Source organism: Eretmochelys imbricata, chromosome 4, assembly GCF_965152235.1.
Source record: "Eretmochelys imbricata isolate rEreImb1 chromosome 4, rEreImb1.hap1, whole genome shotgun sequence".
Taxonomy (NCBI): domain Eukaryota; kingdom Metazoa; phylum Chordata; order Testudines; family Cheloniidae; genus Eretmochelys; species Eretmochelys imbricata.
This window is the reverse complement of record NC_135575.1, coordinates 81,180,351-81,202,316: the sequence shown is the minus strand read 5'-3', so window position 1 is coordinate 81,202,316 and position 21,966 is coordinate 81,180,351.

The following is a 21,966-nucleotide window of genomic DNA, read 5'->3' as shown; positions in this document are numbered from 1 at the left end:
GTATGTTAGCTTATGGTAACAGTAGTGAAGTGCACAGTACTTTCTGTGGTGGTTTTTTTGTATTTTTTTTTAACTCTCAGATATAAAAACAGATTGGGCAATTATCTAGCTGTTATCAATTGGTGTCTTGCAGGCATCACTGTGGAGTGAGTCTTGAAGAGGGGCTTGAAGGAGGAGAGGAAAGTGGTTTTACAAATAGTTCAAGGAGTATATGCCATGCATATGAGGCAGCATAGAAAAAAAAAGCATGACGGTGCTTCTGAGAGAAATGGATCAATGAGTGGTAGAGGTTAACACGGTTATTTGATGAGATAGAACAGCAGATAAGTAGGGAGAGTTAAGCTGTGCAGGGCCCTCACAGATAAGAAGAAAAAGGCTATATTTGATGTGGTGGATGAAAGGAAGCCAGTGGATGCACTCCAGGAGGTTGGAGATGGCTACATCAGAGCAACAGGACAGGAAGATGATTTTAGCCACAGTGAGTGAGATAAAATGGGTGTCAGGAAGGCCTAAGAGAGGAGGGTGCAGTAATCCACGGAAGAGATGACAGAGATTCAGTTGAGAGTTTTGGTGGTGTGGGCCAAGAGGAAAGGTCAGATCTTAGAGATGTTACAGAGGAAGAAACTGAAAGATTTGGATATAGTCTGGATGCACAGTTCTAGAGCTGGGACAGGGTTACAGCTGACGCCCAGATTGTGAGCCAGGTGACTGGGGGGGGCGGCGGGGGAGGATGGTGGTGCTATTAGTGGTGATAGATAATGGAGGAAATTGGAGGACTCTGGGAAAGAACGTAAGGAGCTTGATATTGGCCATATTAAACTGACAGCAAGACATCAGGAATATATGTCAGAAAACCAGGATAGGTCAAAGTGAGTCAGAAGTAAAGAGGAGGATTTGTGAATCACTAGTGTATAACCATGTGTCCATGAGATCACCTAGAGAAATGGTAGAGAATCAAACTAGAAGTGTGCAAAGGACAGTCCCCTGAAGGGCCACACTGAAAGGGACGGAGGACAAATTGAAAGAATTACAAAAGAGGTAAGACAAAAACAGTAAGGAAATACAGTCATAAAAGCCAAGGATGTACAGACAAAAGTGTTTTGGGTTCTTTTTCAGAAGACTATGGCTATATTGTGAGGGGAGGGAATCAGATGAGAGAGAAAGAGACTGAAGAGAAAGTTGCGGGAGGACTGGGGCAAGGAGGATCATGAGGCCAGTGAACATGAGGTCATGAGCATAAGTGGAACAGTTAGAAGAGAACCCTTGGCATTATTGACAGGGGAGAAGCAGGAGAAAGTGTAAGGGGCAAAGGGAAAAAGGAGAGATTCGGATGGATTTTAGTAATCTCTTGTGATATTTGGCAACAAAAGGGAGCATGGCAGTGGGGGAATCAAGGGTGGTAAAAAGATAGCCGGGATTGCTAATATGAGAGTTCAAACACTTTCTTGCAAAGAAGATTCCCCTTAATATAACAAACAAGTTCAAAAACCGTCCACCCTTCCAATAGTGGGGTAACACTATGTCAGCCCAATCAATTAAATATATAATGTTCTTAACAATAAAAGACTTATAAATTCCCTTCCTTACATTAAAAATGTAGCCCAACATATTTGTGCATGGAACAACAGCAAAAGTTATATTTCTGATTATGACTCTGTCAGGATTTATTTATGGAGGATGTCATTCACAGTATTACTTATTTCTCTAACTCATTCATGTAGAATTAGTGTGAACAGAAGGCTAAATCTACAGAGGATGGAAAGAAATGCACTATTATGCATTTACTTTAGAAATGCCTATAAGGAAATGAATAACTCAATAAAAAAAATTAAAAATGCAGATTGTATGCAAGAAGTGAAAGTATCAAGTATTCAAGTACAGTGATGAAGTTACCTAGCATGTACCAGTCAAGTTTGCAGACTCAGTGGTGGAGGCAATGCCAGTGGGGTGGATACCTTTTCTGAAATTATACCCCCCTGGCACTGTACCTGATGGTAACTATATAGTCCTGAAACAGTGCTAACTACCTTGTCTTATCCACCAGTGACACTGATATTATGCTTGATGCAGAGTGGGGCCAGACTCCCTGTTTTCCTGTTGTATGCTTGGACTCAAAAGACAGTAAGATAGTGAATCTCTAGAGAGGAGGGCTCCTGGTCTGCAGTGAGGAGCAAGTGAAGCTAGTTGGAATTGGTCACATTCTTAGGGGAGAAGACACACCTCAACTCCTCCTCATCCCATTCTGCTTTTAATTAGGACAAGGAAGGAGTGGAATGGGAACATATCCTGTTCTCTCTGCTTGGAGACAATGTCATCTATCTTTGCTTTCTTTCTGCAGCAGGTCAGAATGCTACTGGGAGCTCACAGACAGCAGCAGCACTACAAAAAAGCTGAAAAGGAGAACGGGAGCAGCCTTTCTGAAGGCCTTAGCTCAGCCTCAGCCCAGGATATCTCTTCCAAAGAGCTGGCTCCTTCTTACTTGCACAGCACCCCTCAGCACTGCAGCAGCCCCACCACCAAAATGGAAGATATGGTAAGGCTGTTTTGGGGGACATAAGATAGGGCTGGGGTGACCTGGTACACCTCTATCCCTTCATTGACAGCAGGACTTCATTCTTACCAGCCTTTCTTCAGATAGCAACAGCACCTGGCTGCTTTGCACTTCAGTGGAACTCCACTTTCAGTTTGCAGTTTACAAAAGTGGGAATTTGAAAGGTTTTACTGTCTTTACTGCACTTTCTAGAAAGCTGTTTGGCACTGCAGCCTGCCTTTAACATTAGTAGGTTATGTATGTCTGCAAACACCAGGTAACGCAAAGCCTCATGCATGGTAATGGGGATAGGAGCAGGAAAAGCTCCAGACTAAATATATACTGTCTCCAATCCAAGTTTATTGCAGCAGACTGTAGGAGAATGAACATTTGAAGTGTATGCAGTGTGCTCACTAGTCAAAGTACTTTTGGGTAGTTCTTCCACACTTTTCCAGATTTCATTCATACAGGCTCAAAGGAGCACTCTCTCTATCATAGGAAAGGACATTCAGCGTAAGTCAGCCTGCAGGAGGAATATCAAATATGATGCTAAAAAACAAACAAACTGAACACAAAGAAAAATGTAGATCAAATGAAATATGGCAGGCAGTCTTAATGACACTGGGTTTATGAGTGAAGCAAGATCTCAAAATAAAAGACAGTTAATTAAATAAACAAGTGATAATGTGGATTTTATAACTTTTCGGTTATTGCTTCACAGACTACAATTGGGTTGTCATCTTAGGCTGTATACATAAAGATATACTCTGATTCTCACATATTTCAACTTAATGTGTGTTCTACAATCTATTAAACTGGCATATAAAGGCATATGAACCCTAACAGAGTATATTAACCTGCAACTCCTCCTAATGCATCTAATATAAACAATATATAATTGAATAAATTTAGTAACATGGGGTACTTACTAATGTTTATGTTTTGCCAGCATATGTTTTAAAAATTAAAGCAGTAGATTCATCTTTCCTTTTATCCAAGAACCGCACTGCTTTCAGATCTATTTGGCAAGGCAAGCCTAAAGCAGTATCTGTAGCAGGGCAATGCTGCCAGGAACTCCTGCAGCATACTGCTCTGTACAGTGTAGTATTTACATGAAAAAAAGGCATCAGAAGACAGAAAAACAGATAATGGATTGCACTTCTATATTTCGGAACAAGCGAAAACAACTTTTCTTCAGCTATGTTGCTTTTGCCAATGCTTGTTATCTGCAGTGTGATAGTGCCCGGACACCCCAATCAGGATTGGTGCCTTCTTATGCAAGGTATTATACAAATACATAGAAAGATGTGATTGATGTCCCTGAGACGCTATTACCTTTATCTTAAAATAATGTGGATGCCCAGTCAACAATAGTATTCATTCAGTGCAGCAAGGCAGTACATATGCTTCACTGTTTTTTTCTGCAATTAATTTAAAATCCTGTATTAACCAATTAAAAAGATTAGGCCTCTAGCTTTGGAGGCAGTCTCAAATACTTTAACACTTTAGTATGATTAGATGTAGATAATCACTGTAGAGAGAAAAACTGTCTCCTTTTGATTTTAACTCCTTATAGTAAATCTGAATTCAAACACTAAAATAAAATGGTCGTCTTCATTTCATTGCTGAATGTTTCTTATGCACAAAATGCCAGGAGCAACGAAAAGAAGAAATATTAAATTTATCTCTGGTATATATGTAGTGGAATAAGTAATCCATTTGTTTCTCATTTTGAGACTGTGCCACCCTTAAAATGTATTAATAGAATTAAGCAAATGCTTTCTGCAAAGGATTTTCCTCACAAATGCAGTGCCATAATCTAGAGAGTCAGAATACACCAGTTTACCTACAAAGGCGAACTGCATGAAGGAGGAAGTCCTTGAAAACATATGTTCTTTCAACTAACACTTACAAGCTCCTGATATTTAAATAAAAATAATCAAAAATGACCCAAGGACATTTCCCCCTATAACGTCCTACTTAGAGGACGAAGATAAGAGGCTTCCCAATATTATAGAATTACTATTCCAAATTACAAAATGACTTTTAAAAAGAAAGAGTAATAACCATCAAATAGACTGAGTAAAAGCCAGAGCATTGACTAGACTTACTGGAAAGAAAAAGAAACATTATCCATTCCCCTACAGATGCCTTATTCACACTCACCACTTTAGTATGACTGACAGTAAAAAAACAGAGACAGCTGAAGGGTTAACCTGTAGCATATCACATACAGGGCTTCAAAAATATACTCAACATCTACAAGCCCAAAGACAAAGGCTTTTTTCCAGGCTGAAATACACTGGATGCCCTATCCCATACTCCTTCTCAAGCCACAATCCTTCCTGCCCAGGGTCCCACTAGTTAGAAACCCATGGTACATTTGGGTCTGATGATCCTGGTCTCCAGCTGGCTCAGCTCAGCTCCAAATTAATGCCATCCCTCTTCTCTATCTATCCACTCCAAAACATTCAGTTGAATCTATCTGCTCCTTCAAAGTAAATCACACAATGCTGGGCAAACACACCCAGTAAATTAATGCTGTGCAGCTTTCACACCCACAATACATTTAAAAAATGATATACAATCTTCCCAAATAAATTAATGCTGGTGTAATACCAACAAACCCTGGTTGTCAGCAGGTGGGACTGAACCACGGACCCGTGAAGCTAAATGCATGAGCCTCTACTGCATGCGCTAAAAGCCAGCTGGCTCTTAATTAAGGCTGTAGAGCAGACTCATTTCACCTCTCTCTCTAAGTGGTCTCGGTGCCCCTAGATGGGACAGAACACCACACCCAGCAAGTGCGTGGGTTACATACTTCCCCTAGCTGAGGAAGTGCGTGCAGAGCTTCAGAGACTTCCCAGCTGAAATCCCAGACGAGCCTCCACTTGTAACGCCAACAAACCCCAGTCATCATCGGTGGGATTGAACCTGGGACTTCTGAAGCTAAATTCATGAGCCTCTACTGCATGAGCTAAAAGTCAAGTGGCTCTTAGCTAAGGCTGTAGAGCAGACTCATTTTACCTCTCTCTCTAAGTGGTCTCGGTGCCACTAGATAGGACAGAACACCACACCCAGAAGGTATGTTGGTTACACTGACTCTACACACAAAGTCCACTGTGGGGAAGCAAGGGGCTGAAGCTTCATTTCTCCAGGTCTAGACGCAAGGATCCAGATGGCTGAATAGCAGGAAGCTCCCAATCGGACTGAAGAACAACTTCTTCCCCTTCTTCCCACCCTGGCAAAACCTCTTGAATGGGGGCTCCACACCAACGCCACCCCACTGCTGTCTGCATCTGGGAGCATCCTGGGTTGGTAGTTGTGGGACTCCTCTGACACCAAATGCTCTGTTGGGGTGACAGGAGAGCCTCCCCATGTTCAAACACATGCTTACTTTGGAAGACATTCAGTTTTACCACTGTTTGTGTTTTGACACCCAGGGCTAGATTATTTACTTATTTTATTTGTTATCAAAGCTTAGATTCCATATGAGTGTGACATTACACTCCATATTCTTCATAGAAATATGGTTATGATATGAATATGGCATAAATAAGACATACTTTATGCAAGATGACTCATGTAAGATATCATTGGAAAGGTTATGATTTACTGAATGGGATTATCCAAGTTGTATGCATGTATCATTTCTATATCTAAAGTCAGGAATATTGACTATGTAACTATTACAACTGTGTGTGTACTTGCAGGGAATGCTCACCAGACAGTAGGCAATCCTCCTTAATGACCCATTTAAGAAGAACAATAGGACTCTGAAGATACTAATCTATCTCCTTCCTGAGAGGCGTCCTGGGATGTAGCTCTGACACTACAAGGTCAGGTGATGTCACCTGAAGCAAAATACCCCCCTTGGACACTGTTGGTACTTTTCCACTGTAGGTGGATGGGGATCAAACAAAGGATTCCCACCTTAGATAAATCCTTTTTAAGAGCTGGGGAGGGGGTTGATCTGGACTCTTCTCCACTGCCTTCCCACTCAAGAAGAAAGACTGCTAAAAACACCTGAAGAGACAAAGGCAAGGGCTGAGTCCAGTCTGAGACAGAGGAGTCTAGTCTGTAAAGAGAAATAACTGGAACTCTAAGGTACAGAAAACTCTTTATCCTCCCTAAGTCAACATTTAGGGTGAGAAATTGTATTTTCCAACCTGTTTCTTTAGTGAATCAAGGTTAGTTTGTGTATTTAGTTTTATTTTCTTAGTAATCTGCTTTGTTCTGTTTGCTATCCCTTATCAGGCCATCCCTAGGGGGGATTTGCTGTACCCTAGGGATGGCTCTGTCCCTTATAATCACTTAAATCTACCTTTTACAGTTACTAAACTTGTTTTGTTTATTATTAAATGCAGTTGTGCAATCCATATTTGGAGGGGACAAGAAGCTGTGCATATCTCTCTTCACATTGAGAGACAGAGGGCGAATTTTTATGAGCTTGCACTGTGCAGCTCTTTCTGTACAGCACAAGACAATATACCAATCCCTGCACTCCAAGGGAGGTGGGCACCTGAGTGCTGAGGCAAGTCCCTTATGTTGAGTCTTCCCACAGCTGATCTCAGTGTCTGTGTCTTTCTGCAGCTGGGTATGGTCCTGCCTGTGTGTATGCTAGAGGAGCTTAAGAGCCTGGCTCAACAAGACAGGGTAAAGGAACAGGCTTCCTTTCAGCCTCTTCCCTTTGAGCCAGTTTCTGCTCAGTTATACCAATGTAAATCTGTACTTACAAGAGTACTTACTTGAATTTAAAATAGAGGCCTGCAATGAGGGTAGTATGAAGCCTCCTGTCACGAGAGGAGCTTTAGGAGAAACAAAGCCTTTGGGACTCCCCCGCAATGAGTATATATAGAGAGAGTGCTCAGAGCACCATACCCCAGAAGGGTATAGTATTCATCCAACTCCACTAGCTAGTGTGGAGAAGAGCCATAGCCCTGCTTCCTCTCTGCCCTTTTCAGGTAGCAGAGAGTAGTACGTACATTCAGGAGAGCACAGGAAATACAACTGCATCTGGCCCTTGCTCAAGGGGAGGGGAGGACTTCTGACTTCTCTAGTCTTTTCCAGGTGCTTATCTATGTCCCGGCCAGGCATAAAATGGCTCTAAATTATCCGTCATTTCATACAAAAATTAAATTGAGAGAGGAGGTTGAAAAATCTAGGTACTCAAGAATCAGGAAGCTATTCTTACTGAACATTTAAAAATATTTAGTATGATCTAAAATTCCTTTCAACTTTTGCTGAGTACATATGCATAATGATAACAAAACTCTGAGTGATAATTTGTCAAAGCCCCTTACTGTTGTAAAAAAAAAAAAAAGGGTGCATGAACAAAGTATGTTCATAAAACTCTTGTAACTCAGCCAAATCAAAACAGATTTACACCATAGAATGGCAGGCACATATCCAATTTATTTCTTTGCCAAATCATGAGATGTTTTCTTTACTCTTGCTGAGTGAATTTTTTTCTTGCTGAAAAAAAATGGTTGCAACTTTTTATTATGGTAGCAAAAGTATATTTTTTTGCCAGTTTTGTTTTCTCAAAAATGGCTGAAAAAGTTAGACATTTTCACAACAAACTTTTTTTTTTTTAATCACAGATGCCTTTGGAGGAGGACTGGATCTTCATAGAGAATTTCTGTTCTCTGAGGCAGCAAAATGCATATACTCAATTCTTCAAAATCTTATTCCTATGCACAACTTTAGTTCCAACTTCAGATTTTAATGGTAGTTATCACACAATATATAAATTTATAATACAAGCCAAAAGGTACATTAGATTGATTTTGCTGAGGTCAGAATTAAGGTTATACATTTGACTGAGATTTTGAGGAGTTGGACGTCTGTGGTGTGGATGGTTGGATGTTGGCAATGAAGGAAAGATTCTTATAGAGAGAAGCCTGAGAGTGTGATGATGATGAACAGCTTGTAATGAAAATAGACAATAATGAAAGCTATGCAAATGTGCAATAAATTAATTGAAATATTAATTTAAATGTTAACGAATTTGCCACCCCACAAATCCGTCTGCCTAATAGCCCTAATTACAAATAACCCTTAAAGAACACCTTTTTATCCTATTCAAAGTATTTAGCTCCAAAGGACATTGTTTTAACAAGGATGCAATGTAATTACATTTTTAATGATTTTTTTTCTCATTAGAGAGAACTGGGATATACAAAAAAGTAAACCATTCTAAATTTCAGTGAACCAAAAGGAAAACAAAGTTGTAGAGAAGTATAAAGGATATTGCAAATCAAACAACAGGATCTATGACTATCTTATATTCCAAAACTTTCCCTTGCTGTTAATATGCATATCAACATTTAAAATAATTTACAAAGACTTTCAATAATAAGAATTTACAGAATTTCCCTCTGACAGCTAATAAAATGGAATAATAAAGAGTCATCAAGTTCTCTAAAATATTGATTCCTGACCCTTTTTTTGTGTGCCTAGGATCCATCACACATTTACCTTTATACTGTGCATGGTCATTGTCACTGCCTCACAGGTCTTATGGCCATTCTCCCTCCTTTTCCCAGCTCTTGGGTTTTTGTTTGGCTGGGTGAGGGCTTTTGTTTTTTGTTTATTTGCTTCTTTCCTCACTTTGCAATTCTTAGTTTTGCTGTTCATTTACTTTTTCTATGTACCTCCTCTTCCCCATTGATTTGCAACCATTGATTCAGCTACCAGACTGGTGGTTTCCCGAGAGTGTCTCTAGACTAGGAAAAAAGGTGATTTTTTCCACATTTACTTAACATATGGTAACTAATATATAGTAAAATATTAGTGAAGACAAGGCAATTTGTAGTTTTCACACATTAGCAGGTTGAGGTAAACACTAGCCTTTAACAGGTGTGTAAACTAAAAACTGTCTTGTCTTCACCAGGATTTTACCTAGCTAACATGGTAACTATACACCTTCTCTACCAGTAAAGACAAGGCCTGAGTTTTCTTCAGATCCAGATGCATCATCTCTTGTGCAGAAGTGGTTCTCTTTAGCTCAGCACCATCTGCTTCTACTTGAGGTCTGGATCTTTTTCTGTTTGCTCTAGCCTACTCTAGTTTATCCGTTATCAAGATGGCACTCACTCATTTCTGGTGTTTACTTTTCCAAAGCTGTACATGGATCTCCCCTTCTGTGACATGGATCATGGAATGATTCAGAACTAGTTCATCTTATCTGTATGTGTCATAATGTGGGTCTGTTCAAGTGTTTAATAGGAGGAATGCATAGCCAAAGTCAACAACCCACTCTCTTCTGCCTTGCCTCTAGCTGAAGAATGCTGTAATATTTTGACTTGAACCTGCTGAGGGACATACGAACTGTTGGCAGTCATCCTTCATTAGTGCATATCCTATCTGGGCATTTGGACACTACTCAATTACAGGGCTTGGGCAGGGATGTAGTATGTGATACTTCCCCATCCAAGACATTCCACCACTGCAGTTGCTGAAGGGGCTCCTATTAATGCAACAGGTTAATTCCACATTATTTCTAGAAGAGCTAAAGGCAATGTCACTCTTTTGATCTACATTTGTAAGGCTATTTTCTCAGCTGGTGTAAATCAGAGTGGCTTCATTGACTTCAGTGGAACTCAATTAAGTTATATCAGCTGAGGTTCATATGCGCTGACTACTGCATATGTTTAGCACTACCATCCATGGGCTAAAAATCAGATTTAAGAGTTAATAGCTGGTCTAGTAAGAGTTAATAAGTTTGTAATACAGGGGTTCTCAAACTGGGGGTTGTGTCCCCTCAGCAGGTCATGAGGTTATTACATGGGGGGTTGCAAGTTGCCAGCCTCCACCCCCAAACTCTGCTTTGCCTCCAGCATTTATAATAGTGTTAAATATAAAAAAGTGTCTTTAATTTATAAAGGGGATCACACTCATAGGCTTGCTGTGTGCAAGGGGTCACCAGTACAAAAGTTTGAGAATCACTATTGTAATACTAATGACAGCTGTTGGCTATTCTTTTGTATTAGAGAGGGTTGTGCTTTTAAATGTTGGCAGTTTAGTTGATGATTGCGCTATTTCCTTTTGCATGCAGCACAGCTGTTTACATTCTCTTCCCCCTTTCCTTCTTTCTTTCTTATGCAAAATATAATAGTCTGGTAGTGCTTGCTTGAACCACTTGTCTCTGTTTGCAATTGTTGATTCTGCTAACATTGTGTGTTCTGCTGACTCAGGCAGCCGACTCATTATCACACTAGCATATGTAAGAGAGTATGCAGGAGTACCCAAGTTTGAGGAGAAGGTTTGAAATGAACTTTATATCATTGTTAATTTCTATGTTGATACCAAATCACAGGAAGAGGGTGAATCTGGACTCTACATGGTGTGTGGACTGCATTGAAGACAAGTGTGGAAAGGGAAACCATAGTATATCTCATAAAACAATGTGTTCCCAACAGTAAAACTGTATTAAATCCAGAACTTTAATTAATCACACCAGTTGTTGCAACTGAGAATATTTTATGTGGGATTTCCCCTCTGAGCCCAGAATGTGGCATCATTATTCAAAACACGCACATGCTGACCATACATCAATTGGAGAACATTTATATGGGGACTCCATAAAAGACTCTTTAATGCCATGAAACCTGGTCAATTGTTGCCATACTAGGCAAATGTGATGTTCTCTACCGATTAGTCCATTATACTGCAAATAACCTAATTCATTAATGTCAGATTAACAGACTAAAAATCCTGTTTCGATCTGGGGATCAGGAAAAAAGCCCAGGGGAACTACAAAGGAGATTTTGGAGAATCCTTAAACTTTCAAATGTTTCATCCATTAAGCTGTTTCAGTAATACAGCTGGAACCCCGAAGATTAAAAGGTGAGAAAAATAAAAACATTGTGACAGATTTCTTGGCATGAGCATCAACATCATCTTCCACACCAGGATGGAATTTTTCGTCAATCAATACACAGCTCATATAGGGGACAAAAAACTTTAAACTGAACAGGACTCAGGTAGCTACGCCATTCTGGAGTCATAACTGAACAAACTGATACCGCAAGGATGAATCTCACATTCAAAGTGGATCTAATGGATGGCAGTCTGCAAAGATTACTTCAGTGATTCTACTGAATATGAAAAATACTATATGAATTCAGCCGGTAAAATACACGAAGTAAAATAAAATAGTAAAAGGTTGCCTGGATACAACTGAGACCAAGATAAAACTAAAAACAATTCAAGAGTTGTCTTAACTTGTAGGTAATCAGACATCTGGAGGAAAATCCTGTTAGACTCCTCACCATAAGAAGGAACCCCTAAGCACTATGTTTAGATAGTTTACATGGAAAAGTGCTCTAGCATTTGGGGCAGAGAGAAAATGACCATAGTATATTATTATTCCTCAGGGTGTCTTATAATAGAAAGAAAGACTATATCAATTAATCTGCCAGAATAAGAGCTTTATACAAAGAGCAAACATTTTTAGATTCCCAGATGTTATGCTAAGTGTCTAGAAGTATTACCTTTGGACTGATTATTTGTAGAGCCTGGAGAGGTAACTGTAATGCAACCAATACTGCTCTGGATTTAATTCTAGAGAAAATCATGTTTGGGAAGTGTGTGTGTGTATGTGTGAGAGAGAGAGAGTGTTGGGGAAGGAGGGAAGACAGGCAGAAAAGTTGCTTTAAGAGGAAGAAAGAGTTTGGTCAGGAGGAAGTGGACTTGTAATATTAAACAAATAATGGAACCTTGAATGCAGGAAACAACATTATGTTCATTCAAAACAAGGATGCTAATTTGAAAGATGTGTTTGTTAAATGGCAGGACAGAGTTTGCTGCAATAGCAGTATTTACCCCACTAAATTCACTTTTTGTTAAAGTGTAATTTAACATACAAAAACAAACTTCAATAACTTATACATTGAGTGGATTTTGTGTGTGTGCATGTGTGTATATCTATCTATCTATCTATAAAAGCACATGCACAAGAGTCATTCACATAAATTGTATAACAGCTACATATTTAGTCCTAGAAAATGCTCTGTTGGTATAAACTTAGTATTTAACACCTCTTTTGATCGCTACCAGACCTCTAAAATCTATGTGGAACCAGAAAGTCAAGCTATGTTCTCACTGGTTCTGATATTACTAGGTGAAGATTCTGCAACTCCCTGGGGGGAAATATTTAAGGATGGATGGGTGTTGGGTGGGAAAATCTCCCTTTTTTTTTACTTATAAGAAAGTGTAAGTTGAAAATGGTCAGAATCTGCAATTTAAAAATTGTACGTATCACCATGGCCAGGACTAAGTCCATTAGGAAGGGTGGAGTCTCCTGGACAGCTGCAGATGGTAAAGAGTACTTTTGCCTGGTGTAACTGTTTGGGCACACACTAACTGGGAAGAGTCAAGACAGACCCCTGAAGCAATAGATTGACAATCTGAGGGCAAATGCCTATTTATTATTTTATTCAGTATTATACATATCTATCTATATCTATACATATTGCTTTACGTTAAGAAGATAGGGCCTTGCTCTGAGAAGCTTTCATTCTAAAGAGAGAACATTGGTAACATCAACACAGTTTATTTACTGATTAAACTACTCTCTAGCCTTCACCTAATGTGAGAGTTCCTTACTTGCTGTTTCTGACAGTCATTTGGGACCCATATAAAATCTAAAGCTTATGCAAAGTAGTAACTAATCAGTCAGGAATTAAAGGGACTCTTTTGTTGCAATTGTAACAGACAGTTGTCAAACATTTTAATAATAAATGCATTTCCAGATCTTTAGTATGCTTGAATTTATTATGAAAATAATTCATAAAAAGTGGGTTGAGTGTTTATTTAATCAGCAATGACCCTTAATTAAAACAGGTGATGTTTGCAGTGTTTAAGAATAACAGCAATAGAACTCCAATTAGCTGTCAAATCATCTGGCAGAAAAGCTGCTGCCTAAGTAGAAGGTCACTGTTTTAAATTTAGACTCCCTGCTAATTCCTTCATTCTTTGTCTTTACTTTTTATTTCAGTCTTAAAATGGAAAATTTGTTACTTGATTATTTTCTTTCTGGGGATGACTTCTGCCCCACCATGTTGAAGAGGGCACGCTTTAAGTCCAAGTGTTTCTCATAACTGGAAAAATAAATGGTGGAAGTGTAAAGAAATACCCTCAGTAATCCCAAATCTTTCTCTTGGCAAGATGGAGAGCCCAAGATAATGCCATGTTATTTGCCAAGTGACTCGATTACTCACTTAAGAAGCTGGGCTGGGAGCTGGAAGTTTCTTCTTTTTAAGGTGGATTGAACCAGGTATTTGAGGCGGAGGGGTTGGACTTATCTCTAAAGAGCCCTTATTGGGAAGGACTGTCCATTTATCTGAGTCCCGAGAGTTAGATGACTGACCAACTCTGGAAGAAGTTTCTCTAGAAGAGTCTCAGCTGGAGGGTAGTGATGGGAGGGGTGGAATGTAGAGGCCAGAACAAGCCATCCACACTGAGTCCATTCCTCTGGAAAAGTAAGAGTTGATAACCTGTGTCACAATCTGTGATTCCTGAGAGGGTCTCACAGACTGACCAGTACCTCTTGGCCTTCTGTGTGCAGTGTTTAACTAGCTGTGCTGAGCTGAGGAAGGGGAGAACAAACAGATGGAAAGAGCTTAGCAGTGATCTCATTCTGCAGAACAATCCCTGAAAAGAAAACCCACCTCTTAAATATAGGAGTGTCCGGGAAGGATACTGCTCACTGTTGTTCCAGAATTTGGTTTTAAAAGGTGGGATGGTAACAGATAATATGGAAGTACTTAACCACTGTTCTGTGTGCATAATTAGAGCCAGAGAGTCTGAAGTGATGGTGGAGTGTGACCAATCACCATAACCCGGTGGACAACACTGAGGTGCTTCTGGTATTTGCAGGAAGCGGAATGCATCCAAAATGTCTTAGACTAGGAAGAGGTCAGGATCCAGATATTTTTTCCTCACAATAAATTGGAAGTGGGTCATGTCAATAACTTGTTTCAGCACAGAAGAACAAAAGATGGAAGCACACATTTTGTTGTTTGTTAGAAGTTGTGATGGGACATCTGCCCTACACTGGCCCATAAGTGATTAATAGAACCCTGAGGTGGCTGCGCAGAAGGTAGCCAATTAGAGAGAGGCTGTGAGGAGCAACCAATTAGAGCTGGACTGGCCCATATAAGAAGTACTGCAGGGCAGAGCAGTTTCAGTAACTGCCTGGAGCTTGAGGAGGGAAGCTCAGGCTCCTAGCAGGAGGAAGGAGCACCAGCACCTTGGACAGAACAGTGCTGCTAGTAGTGACCTGGGGGAGTTAAAGATGGCTCTGGGTTGGCTGCAGGGATTCACGGCTGAGGCCCTGAGGCAAGGACGAAGAGGGTACCGGGGGCCATGGTGAAGTGGCCAGGGAAATGAACTGAGTAGTTGGAGGGGACGCAGCAAGTGGCAGCTATCTACAGGGTCCCTGGGCTGGACCCAGAGTCGTGGGTGGGTCCAGGTACCGCCCCACAAATACAAGAAGGAAGTGTCCAGATAACGGGCTGCAGTTGCCACTTAGAGAAGTGGCTGGACAGTGGACTGCAGTTCCCCTGGAAGGGGGGAGAACAAAGCACAACTGAGCCAGAGAGCTGTGCCATGAAGAGGACGCTGCAGTCCAGGAGTGACACGGGTCCTGGAGCAGAAGTGGCAAGACACCACCAAAAGAGGGCGCACTGACTAGCAGAGCTAATCCCTGGGACAGCCAGCAGGAGGCGCCACAGTGGTGAGGGAACCCCATCACAGAAGTAACAGTACGTACCTCAAGTTAGGAAATTGAACCATAATGAATGTATGTAGGAACTCCTCTCTTATTTCACAGCATCCCACCCCATTCCCAGGTATTGCTCAAAGGACTATTACATATTTACTTTACAGTGTCTTCACATTGAAACAAGCAGTTGATGCAGAAATCAGCCAAACATTTCAGAGACAAGGTATTTTTTCCGGGATTTTAAAATATAATAGCTTACAATAAACAAATGGGATATAAACTTTTTGTTTTTGTTGTGTCTAATTTTCTAAGAGCCAGTTCCGGGTTGGCCCTTTTTGGGTATGCTACAATGGGAGAAGGAACTCTCACACCAGTGTGAGAGTACCCATAACTTGCCTCCCAGTGCTCTGATGCACAAGGAAATGGAGGGATTGGCTAGTGTTGCTGATTCTGCCTATCAGGGCATGCTCATCTCCTTTTCTCTCACATGCAGAGTAAGTGCTAAGACAGTTGCTCTGAGGATGCATCTTAATGTACTTTCCAAGTGCCTCTGAGGTTTCTCATAATTTCAGGATCATGTATGTTTTCAGAAGATAACATTGTAGTTAATATAAAAGCAACAGCGGTATATAAAATCACAATGAATAATCCATACATACTAGAACAGATGACTATACAAAGCCTAACAGTCACTCAGCATACTAACAGATCTATATAAACAATATTCATATCCCTCGTTTATGGTAGGAAGAATCATACTGAAGAAGTGTTTTTCTACCAAATGTACAGAGAAATATTTATTTAAAAATAATATTTCCAAAATTATAATTCAAGAAATAGCTAAAACATTCAGCTCTCCTGTGATGGTTTATCATTGTGACTTAACTCAATACAAACACGTTCAAGGAAGTAAGAAAAATTTGGATGGGGAAAAATTCAATCTGTATCGAAATCAATGGGAACAGCAGGCCACTATGTTTGCTGGTTTTAGGTAATGTTCAATGTCTATTTGTAAGTAGGCAGAGTGATTCACCAAGTGAAATAGCAAAATAGCTTTAAGGAGGAACGTCGGCCGCCTAAAAAACTGTCTTCAGGGTGTACAGAATGCACTGTTGACAAGATGGAAAACAAAATACCCTAGTTTTACATAGCCAGAAATCCTCACAGTGGGGTCTTAGAATATGTAGCATTACTACGGTACAGTGACTGTGCAAATAAGATGACAACATAGTAATTGCTATGTTTCAATTGTAACATCTGTGTTAAATCTCTGAAGAGATCTAGTGTGAACTAGATGTTTCCAGAAGGCAAAGCAGACTCAGACTGACCTGGATGATCCTAGAGTTAATAAGCAAACAGGGCCTTCTATTCCTATCAGCCTAACTTCAGAGTGCTTCCTTAACCATTACTGGTATGTCTACACTGCAATAAAATATCCATGGCTGGGCCATGACAGCTGACTCAGGATTTCAGGACTATAAAATTGCACTGTAGGTGTTTGGACTCAGGTGGGAGCTCAAGCTTTGGGACTCTGCAAGCAGGGAGAATCCCAGAGCCCCAGTTCCAACCCAAGCCTATATGTTTACACTGCAATTTTATAGCCCTGCAGCCAAAGCCCCACAAGCCCAAGTCAGGCAACATGAGCCAGCTGCAGGTGTTTTACTGCACTGTAGACATGTGCTATCATCAGGGTCCTGAAGTGAATGGGTGTGAAATGCTCCTTCCTTCAAGACATTGTTTCCTCCAGTTCCCTATGCAGATATCCTTCTACTCTTTCCTTTCGTTCTCTTGAGGAATGTGACTGGTGTGCTACGTTCAGTCCTGCCTCACCATCTTCCTCTGAGCACCTCTGCAAAGGAATGGGAAAGTAGAGCTGAAGGTTAACCATCTGTTTTTCCACTTTATGTACAGATGGAGATCAGGATTTGTGCTCCTCTCCAACCATATGCATTTGAGCAGCTTGCTTCTATTTCCCTTCTCAAAATTCTTCCATTCACTCACGCAACCTTCCTAATATGAGTCATTGCAGTCCATCATTTCCATAGCACTTCATTTTTGTTTTGGTCTCTATTATGAAAGACTTTACTGGGAATATTTCAATGAGAGATTTTTAAATCTCTTTGGTGTTTAAAGTTCTTTTCCTTTCTGATTATCACAATTTGGTCGCCCTGTTAAGGATGGTTTCCTACTTACTTAAGACACAGCACGTTTTAAGGAGAATTTTCCTGTTTTAATATTTTACAGACACTCCTGTTTTCTCTTTTTCTTAACCCTTTAAGATTCATCTTTAGAAGTCTGGTTTTGCATTTAGGAAAGTTGACCAAATTTCTATAGTGTCCTAATATTAACAGTCAATGTGAGGGATGATTGGAGGAGCACATCACTATTCCTTAAAGCCAAGTTGTCATCAGCTTTCCTCACTGGCTTCAATGCTCATAAGATTCAGCATTAATCCTTGAAGCAAACGGTAAAGTTATTTTTTTAATTATATGCACAGTTCTATATGAAGACGTATGCCTACTGTTGCTGTTTAAAACAGTAAATTGGAGATGTATTTGAATATATGGAGTATGCCATTTGAGTGCAAACACATCAACACAACAAATTATATTAATCTATCATAAACATTGAACTAGCAACATTCCCATGTAATGTTCCAATTATCTAAGAATTTATTTAGGAAAGTATTGCATAAATGTATTCTGAATTTTCCTAGGCTGCAATAGCACTGCATCCTTTACTGAAACACATATCTAGTAAGAAAGAGCTAGGCTAAGCACTAAAAAGCAAGCGGAAGAAAAGTGCAGTTAACAGATTTCTAAGAGCCACAGAAGCAAGGATATGGGCCATGAGATCAGGATACCTCTATCTAGTATAAAAATAGCTGGGAGGGGGGAGCCCCCCCACCCCAAGTTAAAAGACTCAAATAGCCACTGATTCGGTCATTGCTAGTTTTATCAATGAGCAAAGTACATCTGCACAAAGCTTCATCTCTTTCCTTTTGCCAGTCTGTATTATTTTGTTTGTGCACATTCAGTCATGCTACCCTGATCAGACACTGAGGGGACTAGAACTTTTTTACCATAGAATCTAGCATACATATGACCAGCAGTGTAATTATCATTTAACTGTCTCCAAAAGTACCCACAAATGAAAAATATCCAGACAAACATTTCCCTTAGCTTCCTTGAAAAACAATAACTGCCAAGCAACCCCTCCTCTATTCACTTGTGTTCAGCACAGGCGGTAACGTACAGGGGTTTTACACAGAGAAGCAGCAGTCAGTAACAAGGTTAACCACCCTCTTAAATTCTACACAGATAACACATTTCTGGTAATCATAGTACATCTTTTTCGTTTCAGTCAATTGCCTGCACGTTTTTTTCTATTTGGTCGTATGTTCGGGTTACAGTCACAAACGGCTGTAACAGGCTTCTGAATATCAGAAGAGGAAATCAATGCAGGAAGAAAACAGTAAAACTACAGATTACTAGATGGTCACACACAGCGTTGCTTCTTTAGGCTGAGCTGTACACCCAATCAGATGGAGCAGCTTAATAGTCTGATGCCTATGATCTGCGTTGGCAGCAGCTTCTGTCTGCAGTAAATAGGTAGAGGGAAGGAATATGTAGGCAGTGAGGGAGTGGTAACAAGGACCAGGATGTGGGTTAAAGATGCATTTTATGGAGGGTTACTGACACCCTCAAGTCCCAGCACTTACAGCTACTTTGTCCTGTACCCTTTGGTGACAACGGGATGAAATTCAATAGTACGAAGTGGAAGGTCATGCATTTAGGGTCTAAGAAGAAGAATTTTTGCTACAAGCTATGGCATATCAGTTGAAATCAACAGAGGAGGAGAGAGAACTAGATGTGTGAGTCAATCATGGGTGACTATGAGCCACCAGTGTGATGTGGCGATGAAAAAGGGAAATTCATTCCTAGGATGTATCAGGTGAGCATTTCCCATAGAGACAGATGTATTAATGCCATTGAATTGGAATATTGTGTACAGTTCTGGTCATCTATGTTTATGGAAGAGGAATTCAGACTGGAACATGTGCAGAGAAGAGCTGCTAGGATGATCAGGGAAACTGAGGCCCTATCTTATAGGAGGAGCCTAGAAGACCTTGGCTTGTTTAGCATAGCAAAAAGAAGGCTGAGAGGGGATACGACTCTATAAATACATCTGGGGGTAAACACTGGTGAGGAGCTATTTAAGCTAAAGAACAATGTTGGCACAAGAAAAACTGAGTATAAACTGGCCACGAATGAATTCAGGCTGGAAATTAGAAGAAGTGGAAAGTTAGAAGAAGAAGGTGTCTAACCAACAGAGGAATGAAGTTTCTAGTTTTCAGAGAGCTGGAGAAATTTCCTAGTGCAATTGTATGATGGGGCTGCTTGTAATGGTGGGGGGCAGGACTCAGCAGCCCTTGGGGCTCACTTCCAATTAGTATTATGTTCCCAAAAGCTCATGCTTCGGGGCTTCAGCAGGCCACCTTCAGTGGTCAGGAAAGAATTCTCTAAAATGTCATCTGTTTTTCTGTCTCTTTCCTGTAAAGGATCAGAGATGGCCATGGCTAGAGATGGGACACTGGGTCGAGTAAGACAGTGCACTGAGGTGGCACCAAGCATTCTTCCTCTTAGGTGCTTGGCTGCTAGTTCTCAGGGTCCATCTGATCACCATATGTACGGTTGGGAAAGGGTTTCCCCCTGGCACATTGCCAGTGACCTTGGGGGTTTTTCACCTTTGTCTGCAGTGTGTGGGTCAGTTCCCATAATTATCTGCATATATCTCACTTAATCATTTCCCAGCCCTTGCAGAGACATTGGGATTGGTGCATCTCAGGCCTGGTCTACACTGGGAAGGGGGCGAGCTAAGTCGCTCTAACTTAAGCAATGTCAGTTGCGAAAATAGCGTAGCTGAAGTTGATGTGCTTAGAGCTACTTACCACGGTGTCTTCATTGCGGTAGGTTGACTGCTGATGCTCCCCCGTTGACTCCGCCTACGCTTCTCGTGGAGTACCGGAGTGAACGGGAGAGCATTTGGCGGTCGATTTATTCGCGTCTTCACTAGATACAATAAATCAACCCCCTCTGGAGGTTAGTGTAGACATGCCCTCAGTTTCTCCTTTACTCTCTCTGGGCACATAATAGTCTAGTCTCCTGTGAGCTGTAATAATTTGGTCTAATTTCAGTTATTGGTTAAGTGTGTGGGTGGTGTGTGGTGTTGGTGTCCTGTTTCCCGCTCCCCCGATCAGGGGTGCCATTTCAGATTTTGGTAGTGGGGCAATTTTAACTGTGATTCCAGGGGCTACTTAGGCACCTGAAAACTCTAGTTTTGTTCATAGGTGTAGTTTGAGTTCTATATTTGGGGGAGAAGGGGGGTGGTCAGTGGCTGGCAGGGGGCCAGCTCTGCATTGTGGGGGCTGGGAAGGGAGTACAACCTCCACCCCTTTACTCACCTCAGATGGCCACCCAGCCTGTGTGGGTTGTGTGTGGGGAGGGGGAGGGGGTGCCACCAAAAATTATAACTCAAAGGGGAGGGGCAGATCAAAGAGTTTGAAAACCATTCAGGGTGCAAGCAGGGGGTAGCTAGGGGTTGTGTACCAGCAAAGGCAAAGCTCAGGGAGATGGGGTAGCTCGGTGCGGGGGGTGGGGGGGTGTTAGAGGCTGAGTGCAGGCAGGGGCATAGCTCAAGGTGCAGGCAGGGAAACAGCTAGGGCAGTGGTGGGAGCGCCACTTCCTGCAGCTCCCATTGGCCAGGAAAGGTGAACTGCGACCATGGGGAGCTGCAGGCAACTGTGGAAATGTAATCAAACAGTCTGGTGGACCGCCAGAGAATTATCCTGATGGGCCGCGTGCGCCCCCGGGCTGTAGGTTGTCCACCACAGAGCTAGGGACTGTGTGCTGGGAGAGTAGAGTTGCCAACTTTCTAATGGCAGAAAATTGAACACCCTTGCACCACCCCCACTCCTTCTCTGAGGCCCCGCCTGCTCACTCCATCTCCCCTCCCTCCCTTGCTCACTTTCTCCCACCTTTGCTCACTAGCTCATTTTCACCAGGCTGGGGCAAGGGGTTGGAGTTTAGAAGGGGGTGAGGGCTCCAGGCTGGGGGAGTGGGGCCGAGGGGTTTGGAGTGTGGGAGGGGGCTCTGGGTAGAGGCAGGGGTTTGGGTTTAGGAGCGGGTACTGGCTCTGGGATGGGGATGCAGGCTCTGGGCTGAGGCCAGAAATGCGGGGTTCAGGGTGCAGGGGGGGGGCTCTGGACTAGGGCAGGGGATTGGGGTGCAGGAGGGGGTGCAGGCTCCGGGAGGGGTTTGAGCATGGGAGGGGGCTGAGAGCTGGGGCAGGCAGATTAGTGTGGAAGGGGGTGCAGGGTGCGGGCTCTGGGTGGGAGTTTGGGTGCAGGAGGAGGCTCAGAGGTGACGGAGGGGGTTGGGGTGTGAGAGGGAGTGAGGGGTGTGGGCTCCAAGTGGTGCTTACCTCAGGTGACTTCAAGGAAGTGGCTGGCATGGGCAACCACAGAGGCTCTGTGCACTGTCCTCACCCAGAGGTGCTGCCCCTGCAGCTCCCATTGGTTGCAGTTCCTAGACAATGGGAGCTGCAGAGCCGGCGGTCAGGGCGGGGGCAGTGCAAGGAGCCCGCGTGGCTGCCCCTACACTTAGGAGCCAAAGGGACATGTCTCCGCTTCTGGGAGCAGCACGGA